The sequence below is a fragment of the Phaenicophaeus curvirostris genome, chromosome 8, assembly GCF_032191515.1.
Source record: "Phaenicophaeus curvirostris isolate KB17595 chromosome 8, BPBGC_Pcur_1.0, whole genome shotgun sequence".
Lineage (NCBI taxonomy): Eukaryota > Metazoa > Chordata > Aves > Cuculiformes > Cuculidae > Phaenicophaeus > Phaenicophaeus curvirostris.
The window spans coordinates 29,333,383-29,342,444 of record NC_091399.1 but is presented as its reverse complement, the minus strand read 5'-3'; positions in this window follow the sequence as shown (position 1 = coordinate 29,342,444).

Here is a 9,062-nt window from a genome sequence, read left to right as displayed (position 1 = left end):
CGGCACCATGGAGCGAAGCCCTCCTCACCCCAGTTTTGCCAACTTCTAAGGACCGTTTCGGGATGGGCAGTGTCACCTCTTCTTCTGGGCTCATCAGTGCTGCCTTGACGTCTGCCCAAGGGTTCATAACCTCCCTTTCTTTCCTGTCAAGAGCAAAAATGAAAAAAAAAAAGAAAGCAAATGCAAAATACATCCACCAAACAAAGCTCACAAGAGAAATAAGCTACAGAGGAGCCGGACAGTCCTTTGGCATGCAGCATGGGGATGGGGTGGTGAGAAGGGTGAAGGAGACAAGGAGAAATGGGGGAGTCTGAATTTCGGGGAACAGATCTAGGATGCAGCAGAGATCTGGGGCTGCAGCGTGAGCCGGGGGCTGTGGAAAGGCACTGAAAGGTCAGCAGGGACCAACCCCAACCCAGTACGTTGATGATCTGCCCAGGCCATTACTCCCCTTAGTTTTGCAGCTCCAGGTTGCAGCCTATTTCATCGGGCGCATCCAGAGGCTCTGGGGCAGAGGGGTGGCAATCCCACCTTCCTGGGAACCCTTCCTCCTCTATACCTGTGACCAGGCCACCACCTCCCCTCCCGTGCCAGCTCTGGTTGAGCCCAGCATCCCATGACCAGGAGGGGCCCTGCTGGGATATGGCACACCCTCAAGCTCTGGGGAAAGTTGCTGGAGAGGAGGGCACAGACCCATTTGCAGGAAACCCCAGCACTTTGTTGGAGAAAATAGCTCCTATATGCCTGCATCTCTCTCCTAGCACAGCCCTCCCCCTTGTCACCCCTAAACTAGCTGCCACCACGAGGGGTGCTGGCTCTTCACCGGGGTCAGCCACATGTGCACACACTGATGGAGAGGGAAGACTTCCCTTGGGGCTTTTCTCTTCCCTGCCAGGGCATCACCCCCTAAAACTGCTCTTCTTTCTTCCTGCCACTTCTCTCTGCCCAAAGACAGCCTTTCCTATCGTTAACACCTTTTAAGGGGTTCAAGGAAAGCCAGCAGAAGCCAAGGTGGGGTGCAAGCTCCAAAACCAAGTGGGAAAGGGAGCATGCTGATGGTTTCATTGGCATTTTAAGGCCAGCTCTTGCCCTGCTTGGGGTTTTAAACCAGGATCCACCATTTCTCTGGACAGCAGTGCAGAGGCACTGGGACCACTACTTGGTCCCAATGCCTCTTCCTTATGAAGATCCCTTTAATCTCCACATCTTTTCTGAACTAAAAAATTAAATAAATAAAAAATAAAGGCTACACTGATGGCCCACAGGCTTTATCCCAAAGAAAAACAAGTACTCAGGACTCCTGCCTCTGCCTTCAGGAAGATGAGTGCTGCCTTTCCCAGCCCCAGGCACCGAGCACACCTCTAATAGCAGAGACCACAGCATCATTTTCCCTTTCTGAAAGGTGTGAGGGGAAATGGATGTGGTTTCAACCTCCTGCTCTGATGGCTTTTAATGAGAGCCATTACCAGCATGCCCATGCTGAGGCTTTGTCAGCTTTGCTGCAAGCAAAGGTGGTGGTAGCAACAGCATGCAAACCTTGCCCCAATAATTAACCATTTCCAATCACATACGCCGTTGCTGCCACCATCATTTTTCTTCCTTTGTTTTGGCCCTGCGTTCATGGGCAGCTGCCAGCTGGCTCCCAGGGGAGATGCTGGGAGTGATCTTGGGTCTGTCGGCACCTGGGAGTGGGGCTGCAGCACCAGAGCTGTCGATGGGCTGGGGAAACTGGTAAGGTCCATAGTCTTGTGGGACAGGAGATTGTACAGTGTGAGGGAGGTAGCTTTCTTGCTCCCTTGCCCTATCAACATCTAGATGTTGGGCACTGGAACCACCCAGGTCCCCGCAACCACTGCTGTGGAGGGATGGTGAAACCGTGTGTCCAGCACAAATACCGCTCTCAAAGGGACCAGTCCCTGCCACAGGGACATGCCACTTGACAGGCACCGCTGGTTCCCCCACAGCTGTGCGCAACAGCCTCAAGGGCTCCTCTGCATCAGGGACCCATCAACTACCAGCTGCTGGAAATCTAGTGGACACTTCCCTGAGGCAGCCACCTCCACTACAGATGGGTTCTTGCCACCTTCTCAAGACGTCTCACGTCCCACATAGCATGGTTTGACCCCTGGGAGATGCTCCTGCACCAAGCAGCAGCTCACACCCAGAGCCAATGTTTCTGTCACCCACCCCAGACCACTGTCTTCTGAGCAGGAGAAGGATGGAGCCAAGCTCCCTCCTGTGGCCGCCTGCACCAAGGTCCACCAGGCTGCTCCAAGCTGGGAAGGGCAGGCGGGGAAGTGCCCTCAGCCCTCTCCCCTCGCTGGCCTCCTAGACCCAGGAACCCCGCTTTGAAACCCCTCTTTTGCAGTGCTTCAGGGAGGGACCCTGGTGCTGTGCCCATCCCCTGGACTGACTGAGGCCCCAGGTAACAGCACAGTGTGGTGCATGGCAGGGGGGAATAACCAACCTTCTCTGTGAGAAGTAGGGTGGCTTGGTGGGTGCCCGGTCAACATCAAGAACCAGGCTGGCACTGGAGCTGCGCAGGACCCCATGGCTGTAGCTGTTCTGCCTGCTGACCCCACTGGAACCTGCCACATGCCAGGACAAAACTGCAGAGGATAACAGTTTCCCACACCACCTTCCTTTGCATCTCCCTATTCCTGCATCATTGCCGTCATCTGGCATCTTTCTTACCCCTAATTTGTCTCCAAGTATGTCACCAGACGCTGAGCTGAGCCCTGAGGGTGTTCTGTGAGCCGGCATGGCAGTCCAGAGAAGCCATGGAGCTGTTTCACCTCCAGACACTGGAGGTAGAACGTGGCTTTTAGCTGACAGCAAGAAACCAGTGCCTGCATTTTGGAGGACATCACCAGTAACCTCAGAAGAACCATGAAGCATCCTGGCAGGACAGGACCAGGTGGACGAGCAAGGCTGCGTGGATGGGGAAGGGAGAGCTATTTGGGGGCCAGTACAAACTTATCTATTATTCTCATGTGCCAGGACACCAGCTCTGGGCTGGGCTGTGCCCTCCCACCCCAGCCCTCTCCTTGTCCTCCTTGTCCCCCTTTTCCTCCAAACAGGACGAGGGTCTGGACGTCCAACATCAGAGACCCAGAGTCTGTGGGAAGAAGTGCTGAGGGTTGTTTTTCTGGGTGAGTTTTGCAGGGGGAAGGGACAGATGAGGGTGCCAGACTGTTCCAACTGATCCAGTCTTTTTCAGTGTAAGAAGTTGCTCTTTAAGTCCCTCTTTCCTCCCCTAAGCGCCTTAGGGAGCAGGGGCGAGAGAGCCAGTGCTTTTTATAGCAGCTGTAATCCCCGCTGCTCACACTGCCTGCACCATCCTGCCCTGAGGCACGGGGCTGAGCCTCCAAAACAGGGGTTGCTGCCCAAAAACTGCTTTAAACCCATTTGGCTCCCAGCACCGTTTTTCTCCCAGGGCGCAGATCCTGGCTGGGGCTGGCTCTGGGCTTAAAACCCGTTTGCAGAAGTTGGAGAGCCTTGAGCATTGCACCCTGTTCCCATTGACAGCACTCTGTGGGAGACAGATGGACGGACAGACAGACAGAGATGCGTGCATGAGTGCCAGAGCGGATGCCTGGTTCCTCCACTCTGCTCCAAGACTTACAGAGTTGGAACCAGCCCACAGCACAGCGATGAGAAAGTCCTGGGAACGGGGGGCTTTGGGGGAGGCTGGGGGATTCTTTCCTTTCTAATCACCCACATCTTAAAAAGGGAAACTGAGGCAGAGGGGGAGTGGGGAAGGAGCAGAGCAATCCTGGTTCCGCAGTGCAGGAGCAGAGCCCTTTGCAGGGCAGTCGATGAACTTTAACATTTGACAAAGCTCCATGCTTGGATGTAGCACCCAAGACCTGAGCTTCAGCCTTATATAAGAATTGGGTTTGTGCTGGGGTGGCTGTGATTTACCTTACCCAGGTTGTGCCCTCAAGGCCAAGGATGGCATTTGGGTCATCCAGGCTTTATCCCTGGTGATGGTGGGGGCTGGTGAGAAGGGATGTGAAATGGGGCAGCAGAAGGTGCAATGTTGAGGGAGCAGGTGCCTGGGAGAGGCGCATTCCACCTCCAGTCCCTGTTCAGTGGCCAGCGTGGTCTCCCCATCCAGCCCCAATCCTGTGGCCACCCAGGACCACAGCTGTCCAGAGAGGACAACAAGCACTGCAGCTGCTTCTCTCCCATTTGGGGACATCCTCCTCTGGTCCTGCTCCCCATCCTTCCCCACCAGTGTCCCCAGCGCAGATATATCCTGACATCCCGCTGAGAGGTGGCTGTGCAGCACAGGGCCACCAGCCAGGCAGCATCCCTGCCCTCCCCTGCCAGACCCTGCTGCCACACCATTTCTCTCCTAAAGCAGCTCAGCTTCTGCTCCTCTCCAGCCCAAATTCCCCCTGACTCTGCACCCTGCCAGGCTGAACCCAACACATCTTTCAGCCTTTTACTGTTTCTCTTTTACTACCCATGGCTGGTGCAATTCTCCTCAGCCCCTATGACCAAGGGTTCCCACAGCAGAGGGCAGCACAGGAAATTCTGACTAATACTGCTCAGGGGCTGCCTGAATCACTTTCATAGCATCATAGAATCATAGAATCACTAGGTTGGAAATGACCCACCGGATCATCGAGTCCAACCATTCCTATCAAACACTAAACCATGTCCCTCAGCGCCTCATCCACCCGTCCCTTAAACCCCTCCAGGGAAGGTGAATCAACCCCCTCCCTGGGCAGCCTGTTCCAGTGCCCAATGACCCTTTCCGTGAAAAATTTTTTCCTGATGTCCAGCCTGAACCTCCCCTGGTGAAGCTTGAGGCCATTCCCTCTCGTCCTGTCCCCTGTCACTTGGGAGAAGAGCCCAGCTCCCTCCTCTCCACAACCTCCTTTCAGGTAGTTGTAGAGAGCTATGAGGTCTCCCCTCAGCCCTGTTGCAGGTCTGAACAGCCTCTTTCATGGCCTCTTTGCAACACATTTGTTGTAATTTTCCCTTTAATAACCCCAAGAGTAAAAAAAAATCCAAAACGGAGAAGGGGGGGCGGTTCTTCTAGGTCAGGCTGCGCTAAGACGGTAAAAGCAGATTAATTTCTCAGAAGAGCAATTCAGATTTTTCTTCTCTCCCCCCGCTGGGGACCAAAGCAGGGCTGGTGGGCAGGAGGCAGCAGCAGGAGCCCACACGTTTCCCGGTCACACGCAGATTTTTAGTGTCACCCCTGGGTGCCATTGAGTAGGGGCATCCCCAGGTTCCAGCCTTGCGTGTCGAACGTGGAAGTGGAAAGGAGAAGGTGGCACGTTGGGGTCCCCGATGGGTCAGGGTGGGTGCCCATCACCCCGGGACGAGGAAAGGGAGAGCTGTGCCTCCAGTCTGTCTCAGCACCCAGCGTGCCTGATGCCGAGCCCATCCTCATCATCCACCCGTGCTCACACGCCCACGAGGCCCCCAAGCAGGCTTGTTTTGCTCTCCCGAGGAGAGTTGGGAAAGTCTTAAACCTGAGGATTAGTCTCCAAAGAGAAGGCCTGGCCTGCTGCCAGCCCAGGGAGGCCTTTCCCAAAGACTCAGCTTGCTCCTGGCTCATGGTCCTGCTTTATCCCCAAGTTCACCAAGGCCATCAACACCAAGAGCAGGATCAGGCCGCCCCACAGGGTAGGAGGAGGCAGGAGACCTTGAGATTGCTTCTTGGTGCCTGAGCCACCCTGGGCAGTTGGGGCAGTCCCTGCTTGATGTAGCTTCTCCAATGTGTAATAAAGGTTGATCACATGCTATAAGCCCTTTCCTTAGAAGAATCACAGAATCATAGAATCACCAGGTTGGAAAAGACCCACCGGATCATCGAGTCCAACCATTCCTATCAATCACTAAACCATGTCCCTCAGCACCTCGTCCACCCGTCCCTTAAACCCCTCCAGGGAAGGTGAATCAACCCCCTCCCTGGGCAGCCTGTTCCAGTGCCCAATGACCCTTTCCAGGAAAAATTTTTTCCTGATGTCCAGCCTGAACCTCCCCTGGCGGAGCTTGAGGCCATTCCCTCTTGTCCTGTCCCCTGTCCCTTGGGAGAAGAGCCCAGCTCCCTCCTCTCCACAACCTCCTTTCAGGTAGTTGTAGAGAGCAATGAGGTCTCCCCTCAGCCTCCTCTTCTCCAGGCTAAACTGAGAGGCAATAGATGACATCTCCCCCTTCTCCTCTGCTGCTTCTGCACAAGACTTGTAGGAGGTTCCTGCCTTGGAGACCTGCAACCCTGGGAAGGAAAATCTGGAAACCAGCTACAAACTCAGGACACAAGAACCCTCGGCTGGGCTGGTTTAACCTCATACTTGGGGGTCCTGGGCAGGGCATGGAGAGAGGGCTGGAGGAGCGGTACTGGCCAGAGGAGAGGATGGATGACGGGTCCAAGTTGAGTGCCAGGTCCCCAGGGATGGGGGACTGTATGTTGTCTTGAATTGGAGGTTATTTTGGCATCACAGGGCTCTCTCTGGGGATCGCCACTTTTCTCTGACCAGCATCAACACTTCAGCCTTTCACAGGAGACCGTCCCTGCTGCCAAAGCACCGCAGGGCTGAGAATAGGACTTAGGGGCACAACCAGCCCTTCCTGCCCCATTTTTTGTCCTCTTCTGCCCCACGCTGCCTGCAATGGGTCAGGCAGTGCAAGCCCAGGGTTCTGCTGGCAGCACTGCTCCCCAGCAAGAGTTACGGGGAGTAGTGGGGTGCACCAGCCAGCCCCTTCCCAAGGGTCTGTGGTGGCCTGAGGGACACCCTGCCACTGCTACCACCATGTAACTTCATCACACTGTGTTGGCTGAAGCCCTTCACTTGAGGAGTTTGATTCTCAGGCACATCACTGTGCTCAGAAGAATGGGCAGGCAGGATGCCAGCAGACCCAGGTTAAACTTGCTTCATCTGCACCTTTTCTTATCTCTTCATCTCCGAGCAGAGGGTGCCAAAGGCAGGGCTGTGGCAGGAACGTCTGGAACAAGCTGGTGCTTGTGCAAAGCCCTAAGGGTGCATTTTAGAGCAGTCCCAAGCAGCCCTAAAACACAGAGTTTGCCTCTCACCGTATGATCCCTGAGCAACGTGCAGAATATAAGCCACTTCACAGAATAATTTCAGTCGGAAAAGACCTTTAAGATCATTGAGTCCAACCATAAACCTAACACTGCTTAAGACCTCTGAGCCACAGCTACAGCCATGCCCACTGTTTAGTGAGCTCGATGGACCGTGGCAGCAGGCTCTTCTGGTGGACACGGTCACCCAAGAAGGGTGTGAGCTTTCCTAGGGGTGATGCAGGCTCTCCAGGAGGGATTTGGGGTCTCCTAGAGGGGAATGTGGGCTCTCTAGGGGGGATATGGGTGCTCCTGGAGGGATGTGAACTTTCCAAGGGTGAAGCAAGCTCTCCTGGAGGAGAATGGAGGCTCCTGTGAGGGGTATGCGGGCTCTCCTAGAAGGATGTGATCTTTCATAGGGGTGATGTAGGCTCTCAGGGAGGGAATGGGAGCTCTCTAGGAGGTATATGGGTTCTCCTGGTGGGATGAGAGCTTTCCAAGGCTGACGTGGGCTCCCCTGGAAGGATGTGAGCTTTCTTAGGGGTGACAGTGGCTCTCAAGGAAAGGAATTTCTGCAGGAAACTGTACAAGGGGCAACAGGGAGTATCCCCCCCCTTACTGTTCCAAAGAGGGTGAGGGTGCCAGAATCCAGCTCCACAGGCTGCACTTGCACCCACACATCCCCCACACCTGCCCCTTGGGTCACCCCACAGCAACACACCCCACACCTGTTGAGCCCACAGGGTTGTGTGGGGCCACGGTGGTTACCGAAGAAACTGGATACCACCTCCCCTCTGAGCGCAGGGACCAGCCTCTTCACCCCCTGTAAAAGGTTATTTCCACGCTGCCTTCCTGCAGGAACCAACGCAAATTACTTAAAAAGCTGCAGCGCTCAGGGGACAGGCCCTTTCCTAGCCAAGATACTCGCAGGGAGGGGAAAGCCCAGGGGACTTTCTAATAACTAGGAAGGGGAGCTATTAAAGTGTTTTACTGCCTCGTTAAGACAATCTAATCTCTGTGTATATCTTAAAAAAAAAAAAAAAAGGCTTGCTGGTGTTTTTTATAGTAACAGAGGTGGGTGTCTTCTGGCACCAGCTGGGATCCTGCCTGCTTTATCTGTTTTCTTACCTGATACCACACTCAACAGACCAAGAACAGTCCAAGGGCAGCAGGAGGCAGGGCGGAGCAGACTGCTTCTCACTGGGTAGGGGCACAGAGAGACGCTGTAGATCTTGTTTATGACCTATGGATGCTCCGCAACCCCTTGCTGCACCCACCTTTCAGCAAGAGGGACTGCAGGGGTGTTTCCTGGATGGGTGTCACCTCTCATTAAGTCAGCCCAGAGACAGGGCAAGGGATGGCAGGAAAACTGTGCGATCTCACCAATGCCTCCACGGATTTGGGGGATACCCTGGTTTTGGGGCTATGGGAAACTTCAGCTCCCATGAGATGAAGAGTCCACGCCCAGGGAAGCCCCAGCAAAGGCTCATCTGCAGTGATAAAGAGCTGTCTGACTGCTGGACTCTAGGTTTGGAAGACAAATGGGCTGGACATTTTGTTTCCAAGCGTTTTTCATTTTATTTTTTTACCTCAGCCCAGTAGAAAATGAGGAAATCCTGCCAAGCCCTGCTGGCTCCAGCATCCACCTCTCCATCTGCAAAAGCTCACAATTCCAAAGCCAGGAGCCGAAAAGGATACTGAGGCTGGGACGGCTGGATAAGCCGCTTGGGTTTGCTTTGGAAAGGCTGATGTTTGCATGAGCACCGGCTCCAGTGGTTTTACAGGGACCCACCCAGAAGCAAATCCCAACAGCCTGAAATCAGAGCTGCAGCTGCTTCCACCCAGGGCTGGGTTGAAGTTTCTGCCCTGCACCCAGACGCCTCCTGCACATCCTGGGTGGAGGAGGCAGAATAAGGCAAACGGAGCCCCCAGCATGGCTAACAGAGCAGGAAGGGCAAAGCTGCCATCTGCTGCTGGAGACATAATTCAGCTGAGCTCAATATGCTCAATCTCTCAGCAG